Source organism: Anabrus simplex, chromosome 7 (assembly GCF_040414725.1).
Source record: "Anabrus simplex isolate iqAnaSimp1 chromosome 7, ASM4041472v1, whole genome shotgun sequence".
NCBI classification, from domain to species: Eukaryota; Metazoa; Arthropoda; class Insecta; order Orthoptera; family Tettigoniidae; genus Anabrus; species Anabrus simplex.
In genome coordinates this window covers 155,515,926-155,539,785 of record NC_090271.1, presented here as the reverse complement: position 1 = coordinate 155,539,785, position 23,860 = coordinate 155,515,926, and the positions used below count along the sequence as shown (strand labels likewise).

The 23,860-nt window shown below is 37.6% G+C and overlaps 2 protein-coding genes and 1 non-coding gene across 4 annotated transcripts in view; 1 reads left to right on the top strand and 2 right to left on the bottom strand.

Annotated features, from left to right (window-relative positions):
- Positions 1 to 23,860, bottom strand: part of lqfR (clathrin interactor lqfR) — a 285,249-nt gene that overhangs the window by 85,770 nt on the left and 175,619 nt on the right. The window lies entirely within an intron of this gene.
- Positions 1 to 23,860, bottom strand: part of LOC136877177 (telomere length regulation protein TEL2 homolog) — a 33,423-nt gene that overhangs the window by 8,093 nt on the left and 1,470 nt on the right. The window lies entirely within an intron of this gene.
- Positions 2,845 to 2,918, top strand: TRNAL-CAA (transfer RNA leucine (anticodon CAA)). The gene has a single exon. It is a non-coding gene; the product is annotated as a tRNA-Leu (tRNA).

Sequence of the window (23,860 nt, the reverse complement as noted above, 5' to 3'; positions counted from 1 at the left end):
TCTCATTTGATATGATGCTATAACGTTGTTAAGACATGTAGGTTTATTGACATGCTGGTCCAAAAGGCAATGTGACAGTTGAATGTAGCTAACGTGTTGAATGTTGGATCAAAAGTAGAATCTGTAAAAGGAAACCAGAAGCGTGGTGTTAATTATATGAAATAAATCGTAATACATTTTAGGTGGAAATCGTGTAAACTTACCTTTTGACAATGGTGAGGGTAACTTGTTATGTTATGAGCTACAAGTTGTTGACGACTGTAGAGCTCTTACTACGTGTGTTATAGCTGTATGCTTGTATTGGAGGGGGATCTGTTTGAGAAGGTGTGACTATGGGCTTGTTTGTAGTACTTGGAGAGGAGCTACTAGCGGTGGGGGAGAAAGAGGAAAGTGTATTGCTGCACATATTGTAGCAGTGGGATGCCGTTGGAGGGAGCAGTATTAGAGTGGGTGTGGCTATGGGTCTATTGGTTGTACTTGAATGGGACTACTAGCGTTTGGGGGAAGGGAGGGGAATGTATTAGTTATAGAAGAGGTGGGAGTGCTTATTAATTTAAGGTTGAACATTTTTAAGAATATATTGATGACAGGAATTGATTCTTGTAATAGTAATAAAATCTGTTCATACAAAGGGCTTTTTTAATCAATGATATCGTTTAAATTCTTATCTTTGTTAAACTGCTGGTCAAGGAATATGAATATATTTTCGTATTGCCATGAGTTTACTTTTTTCGATTCTTTTGAGGATATGAAGATCCTGTTCTATTGTAGTGAATTTATGCCCTGTGTCCCTCATGTGGTTAGCCATTGCAGAGAATTTATTGTGTCTTTGTGCACTGTAATGTTCGGCGTATCTGGTTGAAAAGCTGCGGCCAGTTTGGCCAACGTAAGAAAAATTACATGAAAAGCATTTTAATCTGTATATACCTGATCCGGAGTAACGATTATCTGTGACGTTAATAGAGTTATGATTAAAGAATAAATTACGATTAGTGTTTTTCGTTGTACAGACTATTTTTACATTGTGCTTCAAAGGACTTAGTAATTGGATGAACACTATGGTTAGTGAACATGAATTTAGCGTATTCTGGTTTGACGGGTTTTAATGGACTTAAATTTGTAGCTAGTTTTAATTTGGTTTTGTTGATGATTTTATTAATAATATCCATATTAAATCCATTGAATTTAGCTATTTCTTTAATGAATCGTAATTCTTTTTTAAATTACTAGAAGACATAGGGATTTTTAATGCCCTATATATTAGACTGTGATAAGTGTTTTTTTTATGCGAGTTGGGATGTAATGAATCATTTTTTATGATTGTTGGAGAAAAGGTGGGCTTTTTGTATATTTGGAAGTCGAACTTGTTTGAAACTCATGTGATTTTGATGTCTAGGAAATTTAAAGAGCTATTGATCTCATCTTCTTTAGTGAATTTTATGTTATTATCCAAATTGTTAAGGAATAATAATATGTTATCACTGTTGTTGATTTGCTTGTCTATGATTGCTATGGTATCATCGACGTAGCAATGCCAAAGACAGAGTCCGTTGCTGTTATTAATTATGTTACTGTGTTCGAGATTATCTAAGTATATGTCAGATAATATTCCAGATAACGGGTCTCCCATCGCCAAACCTTATGTTTGTAAATTTTCTTATTGAAGGTGAAGTAATTGTTGATTAAAATGAAACCACATGAGGGACAGAGGGCATAAATTCACTACAATAGAACAGGATCTGCATATCCTCAAAAGAATCTGTAAAAGTAAACACATGACAGAATACGAAAATATATTGATATTCCTTGACCAGCAGTTTAATACAGATAAGAATTTAAACAATATAATTTTTTTTTTTTTTTTAAGCCTCTTGTACGAACAGATTTTATTACTATTACAAGAATCAATTCCCTTCACCAATATATTCTTAAAAATTGTCAACCTTAAATTAATAAGCATTCCCACCTCTTCTATATATCTAATGCACTCCCCTCCCTTTCTCCCATCGCTAGTACCTCCCATTCAAGTACAACCAATAGACCCATAGCCACACCCACTCTAATACCGCTCCCTCCAACGGCATCCCACTGCTAAATTATGTGCAGCAATACACGTTCCTCTTTCTCCCCCACCGCTAGTAGCTCCCCTCCAAGTACTACAAACAAGCCCATAGTCACGCCTACGCAAACAGATCCCCCTCCAATACAAACCTACAGCTATAACACATGTAGTAAGAGCTCTACAGTCGTCAACAACTTTTAGCTCATAACATAAGTTACCCTCACCATTGTCAAAAGGTAAGTGTACACGATTTCCACCTAAAGTTTATTACGATTTATTTCATATAATTAACACCACGCTTCTGGTTTCCTTTTACAGATTCTACTTTTGATCCAACATTCAACACGTTAGCTACATTCAACTGTCACATTGCCTTTTGGACCAGCATGTCAATAAACCTACATGTCTTAACAACGTTATAGCATCATATCAAATGAGATGGTCCATAGAGGTCCAATATCAATATTGTAAATGAATACTGAATTTTCACGACCGCATTGTAATCGAAACAGACTTTCAACGTATTAGGTCGTGTTACATACATGTAGTACGTGTTGAAGAGATGTTAAGTACAGAACAAAAATGGCCAGCCAGACACCAGAAGGATCCGAACCCATAACCTCCCGATTTCGCGTAGGTTTGTTTCGATTACAATGCGGTCGTGAAAATTCAATATTCATTGACATGCCCCACAACGGGCGACTTAAACGCACTCTACAGTGTGCTAGCAGTAGTGCCAGACCTGTAGCTCAGATCCTTTCAAACAGAACAAAGATGGCCTAGGCCACCATAGCTCAATTGGTAGAGCAACCGACGCAAAATCGGGAGGTTGTGGGTTCGGATCCCACTGGTGTCAGGCTGGCCATTTTTGTTCTGTACTTAAGATCTCTTCAACACGTACTACATGTACGTAACACGACCTAATACGTTGAAAGTCTGTTTCGATATCAATATTGTATATTAACCTGCAACTACAACCTCGTACTTCTTCATCAAAGTAAACCACAACATCACCATACAGTATGCTAATGACTTACTTTTATCTTACGTAAACAAATAATTACAGGTCACTTGACCATCTTTCAACATTATTTTATTCAACATTATGTTTTAAAAAATAAGATTTTGATAGTCATTCTCATTATTATCTAGTTCTAACCACTAGTCGGTCAACATCATTTTATAGCAATTTTTACGACTTGTCTATAACAAACTGTTGCTTTATTCATTTATGTTTTATTTATTTATTTATTTATTCATTCGTGTCAGTAGCACAATATAGATTACAGATGCAAATTAGATAAAATATACAAAATTACAATATTACATAAAATTAAACAGTTATTTACAAAATATCGGCCCAGAATTTGGCCACGTTAACAGCACTGATACTGGCCTGTGCCAGATCAAGTTCTGTGCATTTAACAGGGCATAGAGGGCAATTAATAAGGTGCCTTGTCATTTGTGCCACGCCACATTCACATAGGGTCTGATCACCCTTCAGGAGGCCCCATTTCTTCATACTGTCCTTTGATCTTCCAACGCCTACTCTTATCTGTTCAGTGCCTTCCATGTAGTCCAGGTTTCTTCATGATGAGGGGGAAGCTTTTCATCCAATTTTAAGCGTTCTGGATGAAAAGGGATCTTCTGATTCCAGAGTAGAAGTCTGGTCTTCCTTGCATCTGCACTAGCAGGGTATGAGGAGTGCATAAAACTGTTCCTGGATTTCAATCGATTTGGTGGTAGTTTGTGTGCATGTAGGGGGTGGGCTGGACTGGTAGAAGCCCTTAACCTCTCCACATTTGCAGCTACTTCGCGTCTGATCTCAGGAGGGGCTATTCCTGCACGGGAGTACAATTTGTCTGTTGGTGTTGGTTTCAGACATCCTGTAATATGTCTGCATGTTTCATTCAGGGCGACATCGACCTTTCTGGCATGTGCGGATTTATACCAAATGGGACTACCATACTCCCCTGCTGAGTAACTAAGTGCTAAGGCTGTTGTCCTTACCGTAAGAGGGTGAGCGCCCCACTTTGAACCTGTCACTTTACGGTGCAGGGAATTCCGAGAGGAGACCTTTGCCTTGATGTTTGAACAGTGCTCCCTGCAAGTTAGAGAATGATCCAAAGTAAAACCCAAGTATTTCGGTGTGTAATTATGTTCTAGAACTTTGTCCTTCCACTTCACTTGCAGCTTCCTTGAGGCTTGTTTGTTCTTCAGATGGAAAGCACATACTTGAGTTTTTGATGGGTTTGGTTTAAGATTATTGTCAAGGGTTATGAACTTGATGTTGTTTGTCCATATTGAACTGAGATAACATATAAATAAAGCACAGGAGAGTTTTTCACCTATTCAATATTAAGTTGTATTTACAATGTTATTTACATAACATGGGATTAGTTTCAACCCTACTCGGGGTCATCATCAGCCATATTAAACATACACAATATTTGGCGAAATCCTGAAATATGTTTCTAAGCAGTAAGAATCTTATGAATACATAATTTACAATAAAATTTACAATATGAAGTGTGGCTGAATTAGGCAAGGGCTCTGGCGCTCAAAATGTTGCAAATGAAAATGAAATATTACGTGTGACGTAGGTGAGTAATAAAAGTACATTAAACATGCTAAAAAGTCTGAAATAAAAGTACAAATGAGGTGCTCTGTGTTCTAGGTTAAATTTTTTTAGTATGATTACAGACTCATGGAATTCAGTAGGTCCTGGTAAAATATAACGGTTGTGGACCAAGTGCTATGGTACCAAGAATGAACACAATGTAAAACGACACTGATACACTCTAGGAGAAGAGTCGACTATACACTGTATCAGCTTAAGCGGAGAATTTGCCACTTGGTGTATTAACCCTCTCAGTGCTGTGTGTATTTGTTACATATTAGCCAAGAGTGCCACCCACTTTTTGTCCGATTTGCAAATTTCTAGAAAAAATTTCATTACTCTCTCAATTTACACCCATTCTCAGTGAAATTTTTTTCTGTTATATAGAAGGAATGTGCCTTTGAATTAATGGCAGTTTATACCTAAAATCATTTATAGTTAAAATTAAATTTAAAAAAATACTATTAATGAAAATCAAAATGTTAAGGCAAATGTGTAGTTCTAAAAATCAGTATGACACACTAACTGGTGGTATTTTTGTACACAGACTCTTGACTGTCGTATTGGATAAAATTATGTTATTTGGAGTGATAATATGCCATAAAAATCAAAATATGTACAAGTACAGCAACAAGAGGAGGGGCATGTTTCAGTCCGGGTAACTCGAGGAAAGTGTGAGGTGGTTGATATGGTAAATCACTATCACAGGTAACTTCACTGAATAATGGCAATGTGTGATATTGTTAATACCAATATTACCGTGGAAATATTCGTTATATTCCGAATTATTTCTAACCTCGGTAATTGGCGGTGTTTATAAAATCGTTTTCAGAATCTCTCTCACTGACTATAACCCCACTAGAAGTAATTTCAATACTATTACGAAGTCCAGTTCATTTTCTGACTCGGAATAATTATTGCCATTCCCTAAACTATGTATGTAGTCAGCTAGACCATCATTATTTGTAAATACATCGTCCCGTAAGTCCATCACTGTCGACATGTGCACATGATGTGCGGACACAGACTTCACATTTTAAAAATGTTCGTCACACGAAAACAAATAATTTTATGCAGCTCCTAGTGGTAAATTTGGAGGCTACACACCTTCCTTGATAAGAATATACTGATACGTGCTGCCATCTAACGGAAAAGGAAGAGCTACGACGGTTTCTAACTAAGTCTGCATGAGGGATGAAATATCATTCCTGGCTCTTTCAGCGAGTTCACGCAGGAATGATAAATCATCCCTTGGCGCTCAAAGAGGTAACTAAGCCATGTTGATTGGGCTGCAACAATCAACCATGCAACCCAATCAACACGGCTTGGTTACTTAACACACCAAGTGCCAAATGGTCCGCTTAAGTTGATACAGTGTATAGTCAACTCCTCTCCTAGAGAGTATCAACTACACATTTTCTTACTCAGACATTGTACATACTTGTATATTTTTATATATGTGTCATTTTACATTGTGTGCATTCTTGGTACCGTAGCACTAAGTCCACAACCGTTATATATTACCAGGACCTACTGAATTCCATGAGTCTATAATCATACTAAAATTTTTTTATTTATTTAAACATAAGAGTTTCATTTTTGATCCGTATTGAACTGAGAATGGAAGATAGGAAAAACTAGAAAGGTTCCACCTTTTCAATACAAAAATGTTATAGGTTTATTTATAACATGTATTTGCACTTGGGACTAGTTTCGACGCTGTGTTGGCGTCATCATCAGCCAAAAAATGGGAAAATAGGCCAGTGTGTAGGCATTCATATTACACAAGGTGTTACATTAAACAATACAAATCTTGCAAGGAGATAAAAACATGGATGAATATAGAAACAAATGAATCGTTGAGAAAGCAAAAGTTATACATGTTAAAAAATAACCTTAACCACACATCTTGCAGTGCGAAAATATTCTTCTTGAATGATTCCTGAGTATAAAACACACGCGCACACATTTCTGAAGAGCCAGCAGGCAGGACAAAGTAAAGTGAAACCTTAAGAGATCTTCTGAGAAGAGTTCATCATTTTTCTATGTTCCGATTAAATAATGAAGTCTCCCTTGAGTTCCTGATAAACATACACAACAGGAAATTCTCCTTCACTCTCAACAATAGCTATAAAGACCAACGGTAAATTTCATTTTTCAAAGACGTGAAAGCATGATCTTGAACGTGATGTAACTCCTTTCATTTAACCCATTTTTTACACTAGGTGTTACATTAAATAATATATCTCACGAGGAGATAAAAACAGGGACGAATGTAGAAACACATGCACCGTTGAGAGAGCAAAAGTTGTACATATTAAAAATAAGCTTAAACACATAACTTGCAGTGCGAAAATATTTGAATTTGAAAGATTCTTGAATAAAAGACGCACGCGCACACACTTCTAAAGAGCCAGCAGGCAGGAAAAAGTAAGGTGAAACCTTAAGAGTTCTTCTGAGAAGAGTTCATCATACTTTCAATGTTCCGACTACCTAATGAAGTCTCGTTTGAGTTCCTGATAAACATACACAACAGGAAATTAAACAATATACATCTTACAAGGAGATAAAAACAGGGAAAGTTATACATATTAAAAATAGTCTTAACCACACGTCTTGCAGTGTGAAAATATTCGTCTTGAATGATTCCTGAATACAAAACACACGCGCATACAATTCCGAAGAGCCAGCAGGCAGGAAAAAGTAAAGTGAAAACTTTAAGAGTTCTGAGAAGAGTTCATCATTTTTTCTATGTTCCGACTAGCTAATGAAGTCTCCCTTGAGTTCCTGATAAACATATACAACAGGAAAATCTCCTTCACTTTCAACAATAGCTATAAAGACCAACGGTAAATTTCATTTTAAATATTGTGCAGAGACGTGAAAGCATGATTATGAACATGATATAACTCCTTCATTTAACCCAATTTTTACACAAGGTGTTACATTAAACAATACACATCTTACGAGGAGATGAAAACAGGGCCGAATGTAGAAACAAATGCATCGTAATGCATATTAAAAATGAGCTTAACCACACAACTTGCAGTGCGAAAATATTTGCCTTGAATGATACCTGAATATAAAAACGCACGCGCACACATTTCTAAAGAGCCAGCAGGCAGGAAAGAGTAAGGTGAAACCTTAAGAGTTCTTTTGAGAAGAGTTGTATTTTAAATACTGTGTAGAGATGTGAAAGGATGATCTTGAACATGATATAACTTCTTCATTTAACCACCTATGAAAGTCTCTCTCTATATTACATAGCTTCAATAACAACCATTCTGTAGATGCACAAAATAATCTTGTAATCTTCACAGGTCCGGTATTCAGCTCGACAGGAATATAAAATTGGTATTCAGGGATAAGTTTTTGAGAGTTTGGAGGTTGACTGTGCCAGTATTTGTGGTGTATTGTTGCAGCATTACGTGTAGGGGGGGGGGCAGGTTTCTGTGATGTTTATTGCGGGACATGAGGCGGAAAAGCTATGTCGCGAGATGAAGAAGAAACAGAGCGTGTTGTATAGTTTAGGTCTGGGGAGCGGCCATTGTTGGATTAGGAGGGGGGAGGGGAGGAGTGGTAGGGGAGGAGGAGTGGAAGGAAGGGAAGTATGGAGGGTGATGTGGTGAAAGTGTGTGGCGTGACAAAGTATTATGCATAATCTGAAAGACCGATCTGTTTTTCGGGATATTCATGTTTTTGAAAAATTCAATGAGAAAGTCGAATAGGATCTTTGGTTTCTCTGAGATATCATTTAAGTTTAGGTTGGGATTGAAATATTGGTCTAAATGAATATAGAGGTTTTCAGTGACGTCTAGGGAGAGAACCTTTGTTTAGAATATCTAGTACCTCAAGATCTTGATTTATTTCAGTAAAGTTGTGCTTAAATTCTTTTATATGTAGGCCGACCGCGGAAAAACGGTTGTGTTTTATGGCATTGACATGTTCTGCATATCTGATTTTAAAGCTGCGTCCTGTTTGCCCTAGGTAAGAACTTTTGCAGTCTTGGCAAGAAAACCTATATACACCTGATTTAGAAAAAGGACTACTTTTATTTATTGATGAAGAGTTGTGTAGAATCTCTGTGCTTCTATTGTTAGTACGAAAGGCTATTTTAACGTTGTGTTTTTTAAGGACGTTAGTGACGTTGTAAATTTCTTTATTGAAGGTAAATGTGGAAAACGTGGCAGTGCTAGTATTGTCTTTTATTAGGGTGGTTTTTGGGCGGTGTCTGAATTTATTGATTATTCTTTCAATAAAGGATTCATTATATCCATTGAATTTTGCTATAGAGCGGATGGTGTTCAATTCTTTATTTAAGTTTTTTCTTGACATCGGAATTTTGAATGCTCGGTCTACTAAGCTATTATATGTAGCCGCTTTGTGTGTTTGGGGGTGTAGTGAGTCATTTCTTATAGTAGTGGCCGTTTGAGTGGGCTTTCTATAGATACTATATGTGAACGAAGAGGGGTGCCTATTGATTGTTAGGTCTAGGAAGTTGATGGAGTTGTTTGTCTCTGATTCTAAGGTAAATTTAATGTCATGATCAATGTTATTAAGGTTTTTGAGGGTGGATGGTGCGTCTATGGAGCGTTCATCTAGGATTATAAATGTGTCATCTACGTACCTCGCCCAGAATTGGATATTAGCAAATTTGATGTTATTGTCGATGGCGGTGTGCTCTAGGAAGTCAAGGTAGATCTCTGCTAAAATTCCTGAGGCTGGTGAACCCATAGCCAAACCATCTTGTTTGTAAATGATCTTATCGAATGTGAAGTAGTTATTGTTAATTAGTAATCTTAGTATGGTCATAAAGTCTTGAACTTCTAGTTTACTTAGTTGATTGTTGGCAAGTAAGTTCTTTTCGATGATCGGGAATAATGAGTTGGTTTTTATACTGGGATACATGTTGACTATATCAAAGGAGTGCATTGAATGATATGGTTGAAGCTTGAAACTGTTTAGTTTGTTCACTAATTCTATAGTGTTCCTGATAGATTTATTTGATGAGAATTTATAATGTTTATTAAGAAACTGTTGGATAAACTGAGATAATTTATATAAGGGGCTTGGTCTGTAGTTTATTATGGGTCGAATAGGGACACCGGTTTTGTGGATTTTGGGTAGTGCTTTAGCTGTTGGTAGGCCTGGGTTCATGGTAATTAACTTTTGTTTTTCTTGCTCAGTGAGGAGAAAAGATGTGCTTTTTAGAATTTGTTTCAGTTGCCTTTGAATTGATTGTGTTGGGTCCTTCTTAACTATCGAAAAGGAGTCATTATCTAAGAAAGTTTTGGTTTTTTGAATGTAATCTGTTTTATCCATAATGACTGTTGTGTTGCCTTTGTCGGCCTTTGTAATGATGAGGTGGTTGTCTTTGACTTTCTTTTTAAGATTGAGAATTTGTTTTCTTTCAGTAAGGGAATCTTTATTGATTTTGGTGATAGGGGTCGCAGTGCGATTATTTGAGAAAAAACTTTTGTTTAATTGTTTTTTTACATCCATTCTGAGTTCGTCTTGTAGTTCATGTGGCATTTTGCTGATAGCAACTTCTGATTCAACTACGAGTTTGGAGGCTGTAAGGGCCGAGTTGAAACAAGGCCAGTTGTGCTTTGGACCTTTCGAAAGAATTCTTATATCGTCCTCATCTAAGTTGGTGGTGGAAAGATTAATTACTGGTGGGTGGAATTGTTGTAGAGTGTCATTAGCGAGGTTAGGCTTGCTGTTCGGTTTTGGAGGGGAGTTGCTGTGTTTTACCTTATTTTTAAGTGCTTCAAGTTTTTTCTCTAGTGTTGTCTGTTTTTTGGACAAAATATTGAACAACTTGAGTTGGACTTCGTCTTGAAAAAGATTCCATTGAGCATTTGAGAGTAAGGTGGCTGCCTCTAAGTGAGTTTCATATAATCGATGATTTAAAAACGACTTTTTCTTATAGAGAAATTTTAGTTCATTTTCTAACCAAAGTTTGTTTGTCCTAACCTGAACATTCTGTTGATGGGGAGGGACGAAACGTTGTTTCGTGACGCTTTTCAAAAAATTAGGGGTTAAATTCTGTGTAATGCATTGTTTGATGAATACTATATCCTTGCCTATTTTCCCAATTTTGATTTTTAAGCCCAAGTATTGAAAAGGTGGAACCTTTCTAGTTTTTCCTATCTTCCATTCTCAGTTCAATACGGACCAAAAATGAAACTCTTATGTTTAAATGAAGCAGCCAACCAGGCAAAGTCGGTAGCCTATCAATACTTGGGCTTAAAAATCAAAATTGGGAAAATAGGCAAGGATATAGTATTCATCAAACAATGCATTACACAGAATTTAACCCCTAATTTTTTGAAAAGCGTCACGAAACAACGTTTCGTCCCTCCCCATCAACAGAATGTTCAGGTTAGGACAAACAAACTTTGGTTAGAAAATGAACTAAAATTTCTCTATAAGAAAAAGTCGTTTTTAAATCATCGATTATATGAAACTCACTTAGAGGCAGCCACCTTACTCTCAAATGCTCAATGGAATCTTTTTCAAGACGAAGTCCAACTCAAGTTGTTCAATATTTTGTCCAAAAAACAGACAACACTAGAGAAAAAACTTGAAGCACTTAAAAATAAGGTAAAACACAGCAACTCCCCTCCAAAACCGAACAGCAAGCCTAACCTCGCTAATGACACTCTACAACAATTCCACCCACCAGTAATTAATCTTTCCACCACCAACTTAGATGAGGACGATATAAGAATTCTTTCGAAAGGTCCAAAGCACAACTGGCCTTGTTTCAACTCGGCCCTTACAGCCTCCAAACTCGTAGTTGAATCAGAAGTTGCTATCAGCAAAATGCCACATGAACTACAAGACGAACTCAGAATGGATGTAAAAAAACAATTAAACAAAAGTTTTTTCTCAAATAATTGCACTGCGACCCCTATCACCAAAATCAATAAAGATTCCCTTACTGAAAGAAAACAAATTCTCAATCTTAAAAAGAAAGTCAAAGACAACCACCTCATCATTACAAAGGCCGACAAAGGCAACACAACAGTCATTATGGATAAAACAGATTACATTCAAAAAACCAAAACTTTCTTAGATAATGACTCCTTTTCGATAGTTAAGAAGGACCCAACACAATCAATTCAAAGGCAACTGAAACAAATTCTAAAAAGCACATCTTTTCTCCTCACTGAGCAAGAAAAACAAAAGTTAATTACCATGAACCCAGGCCTACCAACAGCTAAAGCACTGCCCAAAATCCACAAAACCGGTGTCCCTATTCGACCCATAATAAACTACAGACCAAGCCCCTTATATAAATTATCTCAGTTTATCCAACAGTTTCTTAATAAACATTATAAATTCTCATCAAATAAATCTATCAGGAACACTATAGAATTAGTGAACAAACTAAACAGTTTCAAGCTTCAACCATATCATTCAATGCACTCCTTTGATATAGTCAACATGTATCCCAGTATAAAAACCAACTCATTATTCCCGATCATCGAAAAGAACTTACTTGCCAACAATCAACTAAGTAAACTAGAAGTTCAAGACTTTATGACCATACTAAGATTACTAATTAACAATAACTACTTCACATTCGATAAGATCATTTACAAACAAGATGGTTTGGCTATGGGTTCACCAGCCTCAGGAATTTTAGCAGAGATCTACCTTGACTTCCTAGAGCACACCGCCATCGACAATAACATCAAATTTGCTAATATCCAATTCTGGGCGAGGTACGTAGATGACACATTTATAATCCTAGATGAACGCTCCATAGACGCACCATCCACCCTCAAAAACCTTAATAACATTGATCATGACATTAAATTTACCTTAGAATCAGAGACAAACAACTCCATCAACTTCCTAGACCTAACAATCAATAGGCACCCCTCTTCGTTCACATATAGTATCTATAGAAAGCCCACTCAAACGGCCACTACTATAAGAAATGACTCACTACACCCCCAAACACACAAAGCGGCTACATATAATAGCTTAGTAGACCGAGCATTCAAAATTCCGATGTCAAGAAAAAACTTAAATAAAGAATTGAACACCATCCGCTCTATAGCAAAATTCAATGGATATAATGAATCCTTTATTGAAAGAATAATCAATAAATTCAGACACCGCCCAAAAACCACCCTAATAAAAGACAATACTAGCACTGCCACGTTTTCCACATTTACCTTCAATAAAGAAATTTACAACGTCACTAACGTCCTTAAAAAACACAACGTTAAAATAGCCTTTCGTACTAACAATAGAAGCACAGAGATTCTACACAACTCTTCATCAATAAATAAAAGTAGTCCTTTTTCTAAATCAGGTGTATATAGGTTTTCTTGCCAAGACTGCAAAAGTTCTTACCTAGGGCAAACAGGACGCAGCTTTAAAATCAGATATGCAGAACATGTCAATGCCATAAAACACAACCGTTTTTCCGCGGTCGGCCTACATATAAAAGAATTTAAGCACAACTTTACTGAAATAAATCAAGATCTTGAGGTACTAGATATTCTAAACAAAGGTTCTCTCCTAGACGTCACTGAAAACCTCTATATTCATTTAGACCAATATTTCAATCCCAACCTAAACTTAAATGATATCTCAGAGAAACCAAAGATCCTATTCGACTTTCTCATTGAATTTTTCAAAAACATGAATATCCCGAAAAACAGATCGGTCTTTCAGATTATGCATAATACTTTGTCACGCCACACACTTTCACCACATCACCCTCCATACTTCCCTTCCTTCCACTCCTCCTCCCCTACCACTCCTCCCCTCCCCCCTCCTAATCCAACAATGGCCGCTCCCCAGACCTAAACTATACAACACGCTCTGTTTCTTCTTCATCTCGCGACATAGCTTTTCCGCCTCATGTCCCGCAATAAACATCACAGAAACCTGCCCCCCCCCCCTACACGTAATGCTGCAACAATACACCACAAATACTGGCACAGTCAACCTCCAAACTCTCAAAAACGTATCCCTGAATACCAATTTTATATTCCTGTCGAGCTGAATACCGGACCTGTGAAGATTACAAGATTATTTTGTGCATCTACAGAATGGTTGTTATTGAAGCTATGTAATATAGAGAGAGACTTTCATAGGTGGTTAAATGAAGAAGTTATATCATGTTCAAGATCATCCTTTCACATCTCTACACAGTATTTAAAATACAACTCTTCTCAAAAGAACTCTTAAGGTTTCACCTTACTCTTTCCTGCCTGCTGGCTCTTTAGAAATGTGTGCGCGTGCGTTTTTATATTCAGGTATCATTCAAGGCAAATATTTTCGCACTGCAAGTTGTGTGGTTAAGCTCATTTTTAATATGCATTACGATGCATTTGTTTCTACATTCGGCCCTGTTTTCATCTCCTCGTAAGATGTGTATTGTTTAATGTAACACCTTGTGTAAAAATTGGGTTAAATGAAGGAGTTATATCATGTTCATAATCATGCTTTCACGTCTCTGCACAATATTTAAAATGAAATTTACCGTTGGTCTTTATAGCTATTGTTGAAAGTGAAGGAGATTTTCCTGTTGTATATGTTTATCAGGAACTCAAGGGAGACTTCATTAGCTAGTCGGAACATAGAAAAAATGATGAACTCTTCTCAGAACTCTTAAAGTTTTCACTTTACTTTTTCCTGCCTGCTGGCTCTTCGGAATTTTATGCGCGTGTGTTTTGTATTCAGGAATCATTCAAGACGAATATTTTCACACTGCAAGACGTGTGGTTAAGACTATTTTTAATATGTATAACTTTCCCTGTTTTTATCTCCTTGTAAGATGTATATTGTTTAATTTCCTGTTGTGTATGTTTATCAGGAACTCAAACGAGACTTCATTAGTTAGTCGGAACATTGAAAGTATGATGAACTCTTCTCAGAAGAACTCTTAAGGTTTCACCTTACTTTTTCCTGCCTGCTGGCTCTTTAGAAGTGTGTGCGCGTGCGTCTTTTATTCAAGAATCTTTCAAATTCAAATATTTTCGCACTGCAAGTTATGTGTTTAAGCTTATTTTTAATATGTACAACTTTTGCTCTCTCAACGGTGCATGTGTTTCTACATTCGTCCCTGTTTTTATCTCCTCGTGAGATATATTATTTAATGTAACACCTAGTGTAAAAAATGGGTTAAATGAAAGGAGTTACATCACGTTCAAGATCATGCTTTCACGTCTTTGAAAAATGAAATTTACCGTTGGTCTTTATAGCTATTGTTGAGAGTGAAGGAGAATTTCCTGTTGTGTATGTTTATCAGGAACTCAAGGGAGACTTCATTATTTAATCGGAACATAGAAAAATGATGAACTCTTCTCAGAAGATCTCTTAAGGTTTCACTTTACTTTGTCCTGCCTGCTGGCTCTTCAGAAATGTGTGCGCGTGTGTTTTATACTCAGGAATCATTCAAGAAGAATATTTTTGCACTGCAAGATGTGTGGTTAAGGTTATTTTTTAACATGTATAACTTTTGCTTTCTCAACGATTCATTTGTTTCTATATTCATCCATGTTTTTATCTCCTTGCAAGATTTGTATTGTTTAATGTAACACCTTGTGTAATATGAATGCCTACACACTGGCCTATTTTCCCATTTTTTGGCTGATGATGACGCCAACACAGCGTCGAAACTAGTCCCAAGTGCAAATACATGTTATAAATAAACCTATAACATTTTTGTATTGAAAAGGTGGAACCTTTCTAGTTTTTCCTATCTTCCAAAAATTTTTTAACCTAGAAAACAGAGCACCTCATTTGTACTTTTATTCCAGACTTTTTAGCATGTTCAATGTACTTTTATTACTCACCCACGTCACACGTAATATTTCATTTTCATTTGCAACATTATGAGTGCCACAGCCCTTGTCTAATTCAACCACACTTCATATTATAAATTTTATTGTAAATTATATATTCATAAGATTCTTACTGCTTAGAAACATATTTTAGGATTTCGCCAAATATTGTGAATGTTTAATATGGCTGATGATGAACCTGAGTAGGGTTGAAACTAGTCCCATTTAATGTAAATAACATTGTAAATACAACTTAGTATGGAATAGGTAGAAAACTCTCCTGAGCATTATTTATATGTTGAGATTATTGGTCTCATAGTAGTGAGACAAAATATCCAATGCTGAAGTGAGATTGTTTTCTACCCTTTCAAAGCATTCACTTTGAGTAGCCAAGGCCAGATCAACAGCGTATAGGAAGCGTTTAGTATGAGGTGGATGTGGCTGGTCATTGGCGTATATATATTGAAAAGTAAGGGAGCTAGCACACTTCCTTGAGGAAGACCATTCTTTTGCGTTCTCCATCGACTTCGCTGACCCTGAAAGTCAACAAAGAATCATTGGTTCTGTAAAAGGGCAGCAACTTTTTTTTTTTCCTATTTGTTTTACGTTGCACCGACACAGATATGTCTTATGGCGACAATGGGACAGGAAAGGCCTAGGAATGGGAAGAAAGCATCCGCGGCCTTAGTTAAGGTACGGCCCCAGCATTTGCCTGGTGTGAAAAAGGGAAACCATGGAAAACCATCTTCAGGGCTGCCGACAGTGGGGTTCGAACCCACTATCTCCCGAATACTGGATACTGGCCGCACTTAAGCGACTGCAGCTATCGAGCTCGGTAGCAACAATTCTGGTAAGCTTGAAATCCTTTGTAAGGCTGTACAGTTTTTGTAACATGATTTGATGTACAGTGTCATAGGCACAAGAAAGGTCTGCAAACGCTACTCCTGTGATTTTTTGGGTTTACTACTTGTGCAGTACAGTTCATGCCTGGCCTAAAACCAGCTTGCTCTGGGATTAACAAAGGCTCCACAGATGGTGCAAGACGATTAAGAAGCATTCTTTCAAAGATCTTGTAGAGATGACACTAAAGGGAGATCGATCGAAAGTTCTTACGGACATTAGGGTCCTTGCCGGGTTTAAGGATAGCAACTACTCTGGCCTTCCTCCAGATTTTTCTAATGTGATAGCGCTGCAGGCAGTTATTGATGAGTTGGAGCATCCATTCTTTGGTAGCATTTCCAAAATGTTTAATTTGCTCTATAAGAATGTCGTCTAGACCAGGTGCTTTTCTGTTCTTACACATCTTGATGGCGTTTTCCATCTCTCCAAAAACAAAAAGTTTGGATATTTCACAGGTTTTATCTTCAATGTTCCTTAGAAATTTTGGTGGTCTAGCTCTGCATTTAACTTTGCCATTCAACAAGAGCTGATGGGCGATTTCATTTGGGGATACATTATAATGAACAGATGCCTTGGTAGGGTCATTATTCAAACGTTTTAGGGCCGTTTTCCCCAAATGAGTTTAAGCTAGGTTTATTTTAATCTGGTTTAAGTCTGAGTTTAAACTAACATTCATTTTCCCCATATTGGTTTAAACTTTGTATCAAGTTTAAACCTGGCTCAGAGTTAAACCTTCTATATTGTTGGTTTAAACTGCTGTTTATATTCAACCTTCTTGACATTTTATTAACGTATCTGTGATTTTCCTAATAGAAGGGTTAGTTTTGACTACCAGTACTGCAGCACTTTAATGAAAAACGTACTAAAATTATAACCTAGTATTAGCATTAGAAAAATGGGAGAATTTATTGAAGGCTTTGGTTAAATAGGAAATAATTTTGATGTGGAAGAGAGGTTAAGAAGCCGCGTTCCAACAAAAGTTTACAATCTTGGAAAATCGGATGTAACGGAGTTCTTTGATGGATTTATAATTCATAAGCGAACAGCAAGGATTGTCTAGTATCGAAGAAGGATTCATTTAAAACGTCAACTGCACGAAATAATGCTATTTCGCTAGAAGCAATGATTCTGGTTGCTTTAAGATATGATGCAGCAGGCATTTTTTTCATTAACAACGGGGACCACAGACCTTAAATTGCAGTCTCCTTATAATATTATATACTGTAAAATACTGTTGGTGGCATGAATACTGTCATGTGAAGCATAAAAATATTCCTACATAAGTCGTGTAATATGTATGCTCTTCATGCGGTACCTGGTGGCTGTGGTCGCTAAAGCGTGAAGTCAGCATCGTCCGGATCCGTGACAAGACGGTTCGAATCTAATTTGTCTAAAATATTTTTACCATCAGAATGTTGACCGGCACGGTAGGAGAGGCGGTGGTATACAATTTCTAATCGCTAGATTATATATTTATAGGATCAGAAAAACAATAAAGTATTTCATGCTTGCTAGTAAACTTGTAATAGAATAGATTATAGTTAAGAATGTTTCATCGTATCTATTGCCAGCGTACCAGAAATAGAAATATTAATGCTATAGGGAGAAGAGTATTATGCATACAGTACGACATATCGCGAACTTGGTTATGTTATAAACGAATATGGAATCAAGTAATAAATCTCAAAATAATACATCATCAGTGGTCTGTCTGCTGGATCCAAGGTTTGTGAGATTGATCCCGGCCGAGGGCGATGGATTTTGATAGGAGATAGATCCCGAGCATGCTTGGAATTTGTTTACTTGAAATTCACATAAATGTTGATTTTCTGAGGAAAGGAATACCGTAGGCCTATTGCTGAAAGACCAGGATTTTAATATTTCAACGTTCCCGTGTGTTCCGTAAGACAATACAGACATCAAAAGACACGTATTAGGCCCACGGTACTTGTTTATGGTAAAGCATGACAGAGAAAAATAAGAAATAAAAGTGCGTTCCAATAAATTGTAGACAGCAAGAGGTGGAATTATGACACAACACTTCGCACAAATGTAAACAATTTATTTATCAGTAAAGCTAATATCCCGCCGAATTTGTTGTTTATTCACTACGTACGATAGCATTAATTCGCCACAAACAGCTGATATTCCGAAAATGTCGGTCATGAATTACTTGGCTCTGATTGGCCAATTTCAATCGACCATGCCTTCGACTATTCCTTCAGTGCAGCCAACGTTAGCGCCAACGACAGCTCGCCCGTTTAAACTAAACGAGTGTCAGAAATTGGTGGAGAAAATGGACTCAACTTTAAACTACTGTCGGATTTTTTATTATGGACACTCGAGTTTAGGCTTTAATTACAAACGAACTAATATGCCTATTGCAATGCGAGTTATACCAATATTTTCCTTGTTTAATTCTACATTAGCGTATATAAGACACATTGTTTTCGACGTTCATTAAATATTTTTTATTTGTGGTTGTAATAAATATTGTGCGTGTTTTTGGCTTCTTCTCTAGGAAGCGCTCACTTAGGAGTATATACAAGGAAAACTACTTGTCTGATGGTAATGAAATTTTAATGTGTTATAACCACATGTATTTGTAGTGTAATACTCAGGTTACAATTTTTTTCAACCACCCCGAAAAATGTTCTTATCATTTTTCTTAAGCAACTCTTTCTCAGCCCAGGGTAAACGTACAGCAGCAAACTTGGGCTTGTTTTGAAGCACTCAGTCATAGTTATCAGAAACTACAACAACTGTAACCGTACAGTGTGGTGCCGAATTTATGAAGAGTAATATTGAAAGGAGGTTTTGTGTACGCCGGACCGTGCGATTAACAGCAGGCCGGGTGGTGAAAACGGGCGCAGTGTTGCCGCGTTCAGTAGTAATCACGCGCGCAACGAACACAGCTTTTCGTTTACTTTCAAACTTTAATTTTATTTCCTCTTATAAATTCCACTTCCCATCAGCTTTTCTCATAAGGGCTTTGGACCTTCAATGGCAGGTTTAAAAATGGTTGACATCCTAATTTAGAAATATCATACTGCACAATTTTTACACGAGTTATTTGCATTATTATTTACATATATTTACAATATTTAATTATATCAATTTTCTTCGTCTGACAAATCACTGTTTTCCGATGAATCGGTGCTACTGTCATTCATGTTGATTACGACTGGCTCGAAATAAGAGAAATTTTCAGACAGTCCATCTTTTTCCCAGTTAGTGGTCTTCAATTTTCTTAGCGTTTTTAACAAATTGTTTCCAGAGTTCAGGGGTTACGGTACGTAAGGCTTCTCGGCATAAAGCGTTAATTGCTTCCATACCTCTACCATTTTCTAATGTGTTAGCCATATTTGTTTTTGCTATTTTCCCTTTTGCGTAAGCCCAAATGAGCTCAGTTGGATTAAGCTCGCAATGGACACTGGTAACCAAACGAGCTGTACATCAGGTCGAAGTCGTTTAGTCAGTTGTTCCAGCTTCTTTACCGGTGTTTGAAAATAAGGCCTGGCAAGGACAATCAGCTCTGGTTTCGTTACTTTGTTATAATCGTCAACTCCAGGTGGTAGTGAAATATTCTTTTATTTTATCCAAGATATAATTTCAGGTTTCAGCCATGACATGTTCGGGTATTTAGATGAAGGACCGACCATCGTATGATATGGAGCTCCGTGAACCATTCTTCATAATGAGTCGAGTTCATCTCAATATGGTAACCACCACGTCCTTTCTTGCCAATAAAACAAAGTTCTGCACTGTCAAGAAATCCTTCTTCACTTCCGATGTGTAAAATTATGATGCGTTTCCCAGATCCAGGCGGTGTTTGGAACCCTCCACGCCATCCATAAATTTGCTGAATGTACCCTCTGTACAGATTATAGTTGTCAAAGTTGTTTTCTAAAGCTTTAACCACGTTTTCTTGCCACCCATATTTCATAGTATGGTTCTGTCCGCACCAGGTTTCGTCTGTAAAGTCCGGCTCCATGGCTAAATGGTTAGCGTGCTGGCCTTTGGTCACAGGGGTCCTGGGTTCGATTCCCGGCAGGGTCGGGAATTTTAACCATCATTGGTTAATTTCTCTGGCACGGTGGCTGGGTGTATGTGTCGTCTTCATCATCATTTCATCATCATCGTGACGCGCAGGTCGCCTAAGGGAGTCAAATCGAAAGACCTGCACCTGGCGAGCCGAACATGTCTTCGGACACTCCGGCACTAAAAGCCATACGCCATTTCATTTCATTTCGTCTGTAAAGAAGATCTTGTAGCTCTGTGCTCTTAAGTCTCTAATTCGTCTAAGGTAGGTATGTCGGGATGCAGCAACTGTGGAATTTATATGAGGAAATAAAATTAAAGGTTGAAAGTAAGCGAAAAGCTGTGTTCGTTGCGCGCGTGATTACTACTGAACGCGGCAACACTGCGCCCGTTTTCAACACCCGGCCTGCTGTAAATCGCACGGTCCGGCGTACACAAAACCTCCTTTCAATATTACTCTTCATAAATTCGGTACCACACAGTACGGTTACAGTTGTTGTAGTTTCTGATAACTATTACTGAGTGCTTCAAAACAAGCCCAAGTTTGCTGCTGTACGTTTACCCTGGGCTGAGAAAGAGTTGCTTTAGAAAAATGATAAGAACATTTTTCGGGGTGGTTGAAAAAAATTGTAACCTGAGTATTACACTACCAATACATGTGGTTATAACATATTAAAATTTCATTACCATCAGACAAGTAGTTTTCCTTGTATATACTCCTAAGTGAGCGCTTCCTAGAGAAGAAGCCAAAAACACGCACAATATTTATTACAACCACAAATAAAAAATATTTAATGAACGTCGAAAACAATGTGTCTTATATACGCTAATGTAGAATTAAACAAGGAAAATATTGGTATAACTCGTATTGCAATAGGCATATTAGTTCGTATGCAATTAAAGCCTAAACTCGAGTGTCCATAATAAAAAATCCGACAGTAGGTACTAAAGTTAAACGGGTTTAATTTATACCAGGTTTAACTCGATTTGGAGAAAATGGCCCTTAGTAGTCTCCAGGCTTTCATGCTGCTCTGCGACATATCCAATTCTTCCATCAAATTAATCCAATGTCCCCTTTTCAATTTACCAACAGTCTCCATCAGTTTATTGCTAGCCTGTATTGTTCCTAGACTAACAGGATCCACTTCAGAAAGCGAAATGTACTTTTCCAGATCCCTTACTGCACAAGGATCTAAACCTTGTATGTACTGTGTTCTGCAACCACGTGGGATTGACTTGCGTGAACATTTCTTGTTAGCATCAGTGAACTTATCATATATGATTCTGGGACTTGGATCAATGTTCAAGATCGCTTCATCTAGACTCTTGGTGCGGTGTCCGAGTGGTTAAGGAGTTTGACTCGAAATCCAATGGGCTATGCCTACACAGGTTTGTATCCTGTCCGCAGCGAGTATTTTTGGGGGGACACGAGAGAAACCTTCCAGAAGGGTGTATTTACATGTGATATTGTCTCCTGCGCAACAGACTAGGACTATTCCTAGACGCCTGATCCTCTTACTCCAGTAGCACTATTGCAAACTCAGTATAGTATCTGTAGGTATAAACCCCAGAGATAAAACAAACAATATATCTAAAAAGGTTCAGTTGTTTCTCAGAAAAGTGCAGGACCTACCTGTGCAGAACTTACACAATATACTTCGTTCATTATTATTATTATTATTATTATTATTATGATGGAAATATTACCATTACGTTGGCACTAGAATACAGTAGTTTCAATTTAAATTTGAATTCACTTTTAATTTCTGGACATATGTAAAACACATGAAAGACTTGCCCAGAAATGTGGGATGATTATTTACGAGCTGACGGAGGAGTTCAAGTCTACGTGCTGAGCTGTAAAACATGGCACAAATGAATCGTAAGCTCCGGGTGAAAGTGCACCTGCAAAGGATATTATTACTACCATCCGAGTTTTCATTCCATCCTTGTTAGGGACGGTGGGCCTCCTAGACGATAACACTGTTTCTCAGACCAGGGAGATTTTATCCGGTGAAGGAGATGTTCTGTCACGGTGAGGGAGTTGGCGTCTGTGGCCTATAATAGGAAATGTTTCGGAATTTGCCCTTAGTGCAGGAGAATGGACATCCCCAGAAAACCATTCTGAGGACTGCCGACGGTGGGGACCAACCCAGGAAGATATAATTCTGCCCAATAGCGATGAGGACAAGAGCCAAACAGTTGATGGAATTGGTTCCACCAGATGTGAGCTCACCGAGCAAGTAACCGCGTAGTTTGGGTCACATAACTATCAGCTTGCATTCAGAAAATAGTTGGTTCGAACCCCACCGTCGGCAGTGCTGAAGATGATTTTCCGTGTTTTCCCATTTTTACACCAGGCAAATTCTGGGACTTTACCTTAATTATGGCGAGAGCCGCTTCCTTCCCACTCCTAGTCCTTTCCTATCCCATCGTAGTTGCGACGTATTAAAGAAACCCCAGACGTGCGCTCTCTACGGATTTCCCCACTACAACTGCCCGATATTTTGCCCCACTGGAAGGAACGGAGCAATCGGAGGTGCACGGCCATCAGTTGCTTAATTTACACTGCACAGGATTGAACGGAAAGTAACAGGACTAGAGGTGAAATTTGATATGTTCAAGTACCGTACTTACTGATTTCAGGTACATTTTTAAAATACTGACATTTTATAGACTTCTGTATTACGTCAGGTCTGGTTGTTGTACACTCTCTAATACAGTGCTTTTAGTTACATGAATTATGCCAAAACACAGATCAGAACTCTGGAACTTCCTCTAGAAGGTTGAAGGTGGAAAAAAAGCCAAATGTGGTTTGTGTGGCCGGTCTTACTCTTTGGGTGGAGGTACCTCCAATCTCAATGACAATTTGAAGCGGTTCCATAAAGATTGCGTCAGTTGAGATGTAAACACATCTAACTTAACGGTACCAAAATACACCCCAGAGAATGTTGAAAAACTGAAAATTGACAAGGCTCTGAGAAAATTTATTGTTTCAACAGTCGATGAGGAGTCATTTCGGGCCTTTGTTGAAACTTTTCATCCGAGATACCCATTACCATGTTGTCAAACGATCAAAAATGTAAATATATGTATTCAGGTTACTTTCGGGCAGGAAACGTGCATGGAAACAAATTCAAGAAATATTTAGTTTATTTTCCGGGTTGAACCATGTTGTAGTTGTCGGTTACTGCTGCCTGGGAGACTGACCTCGGATTGAGTAGGGGTATTTCAATCGCCTTGACAAAGAATACTAAACTGTAGTCGAAACGTCGGCAAACTGTACGTGATGTACAGACAACACGGTTCAACCCAGATAATAAACTAAATAATTTTTCACACCGTGGAAGCTTCACCTCTAAAATTCAAGAAAAATTCTTTATATTCCTTATTAGGTGGTATATTCATGTCCCATAGGTCTCT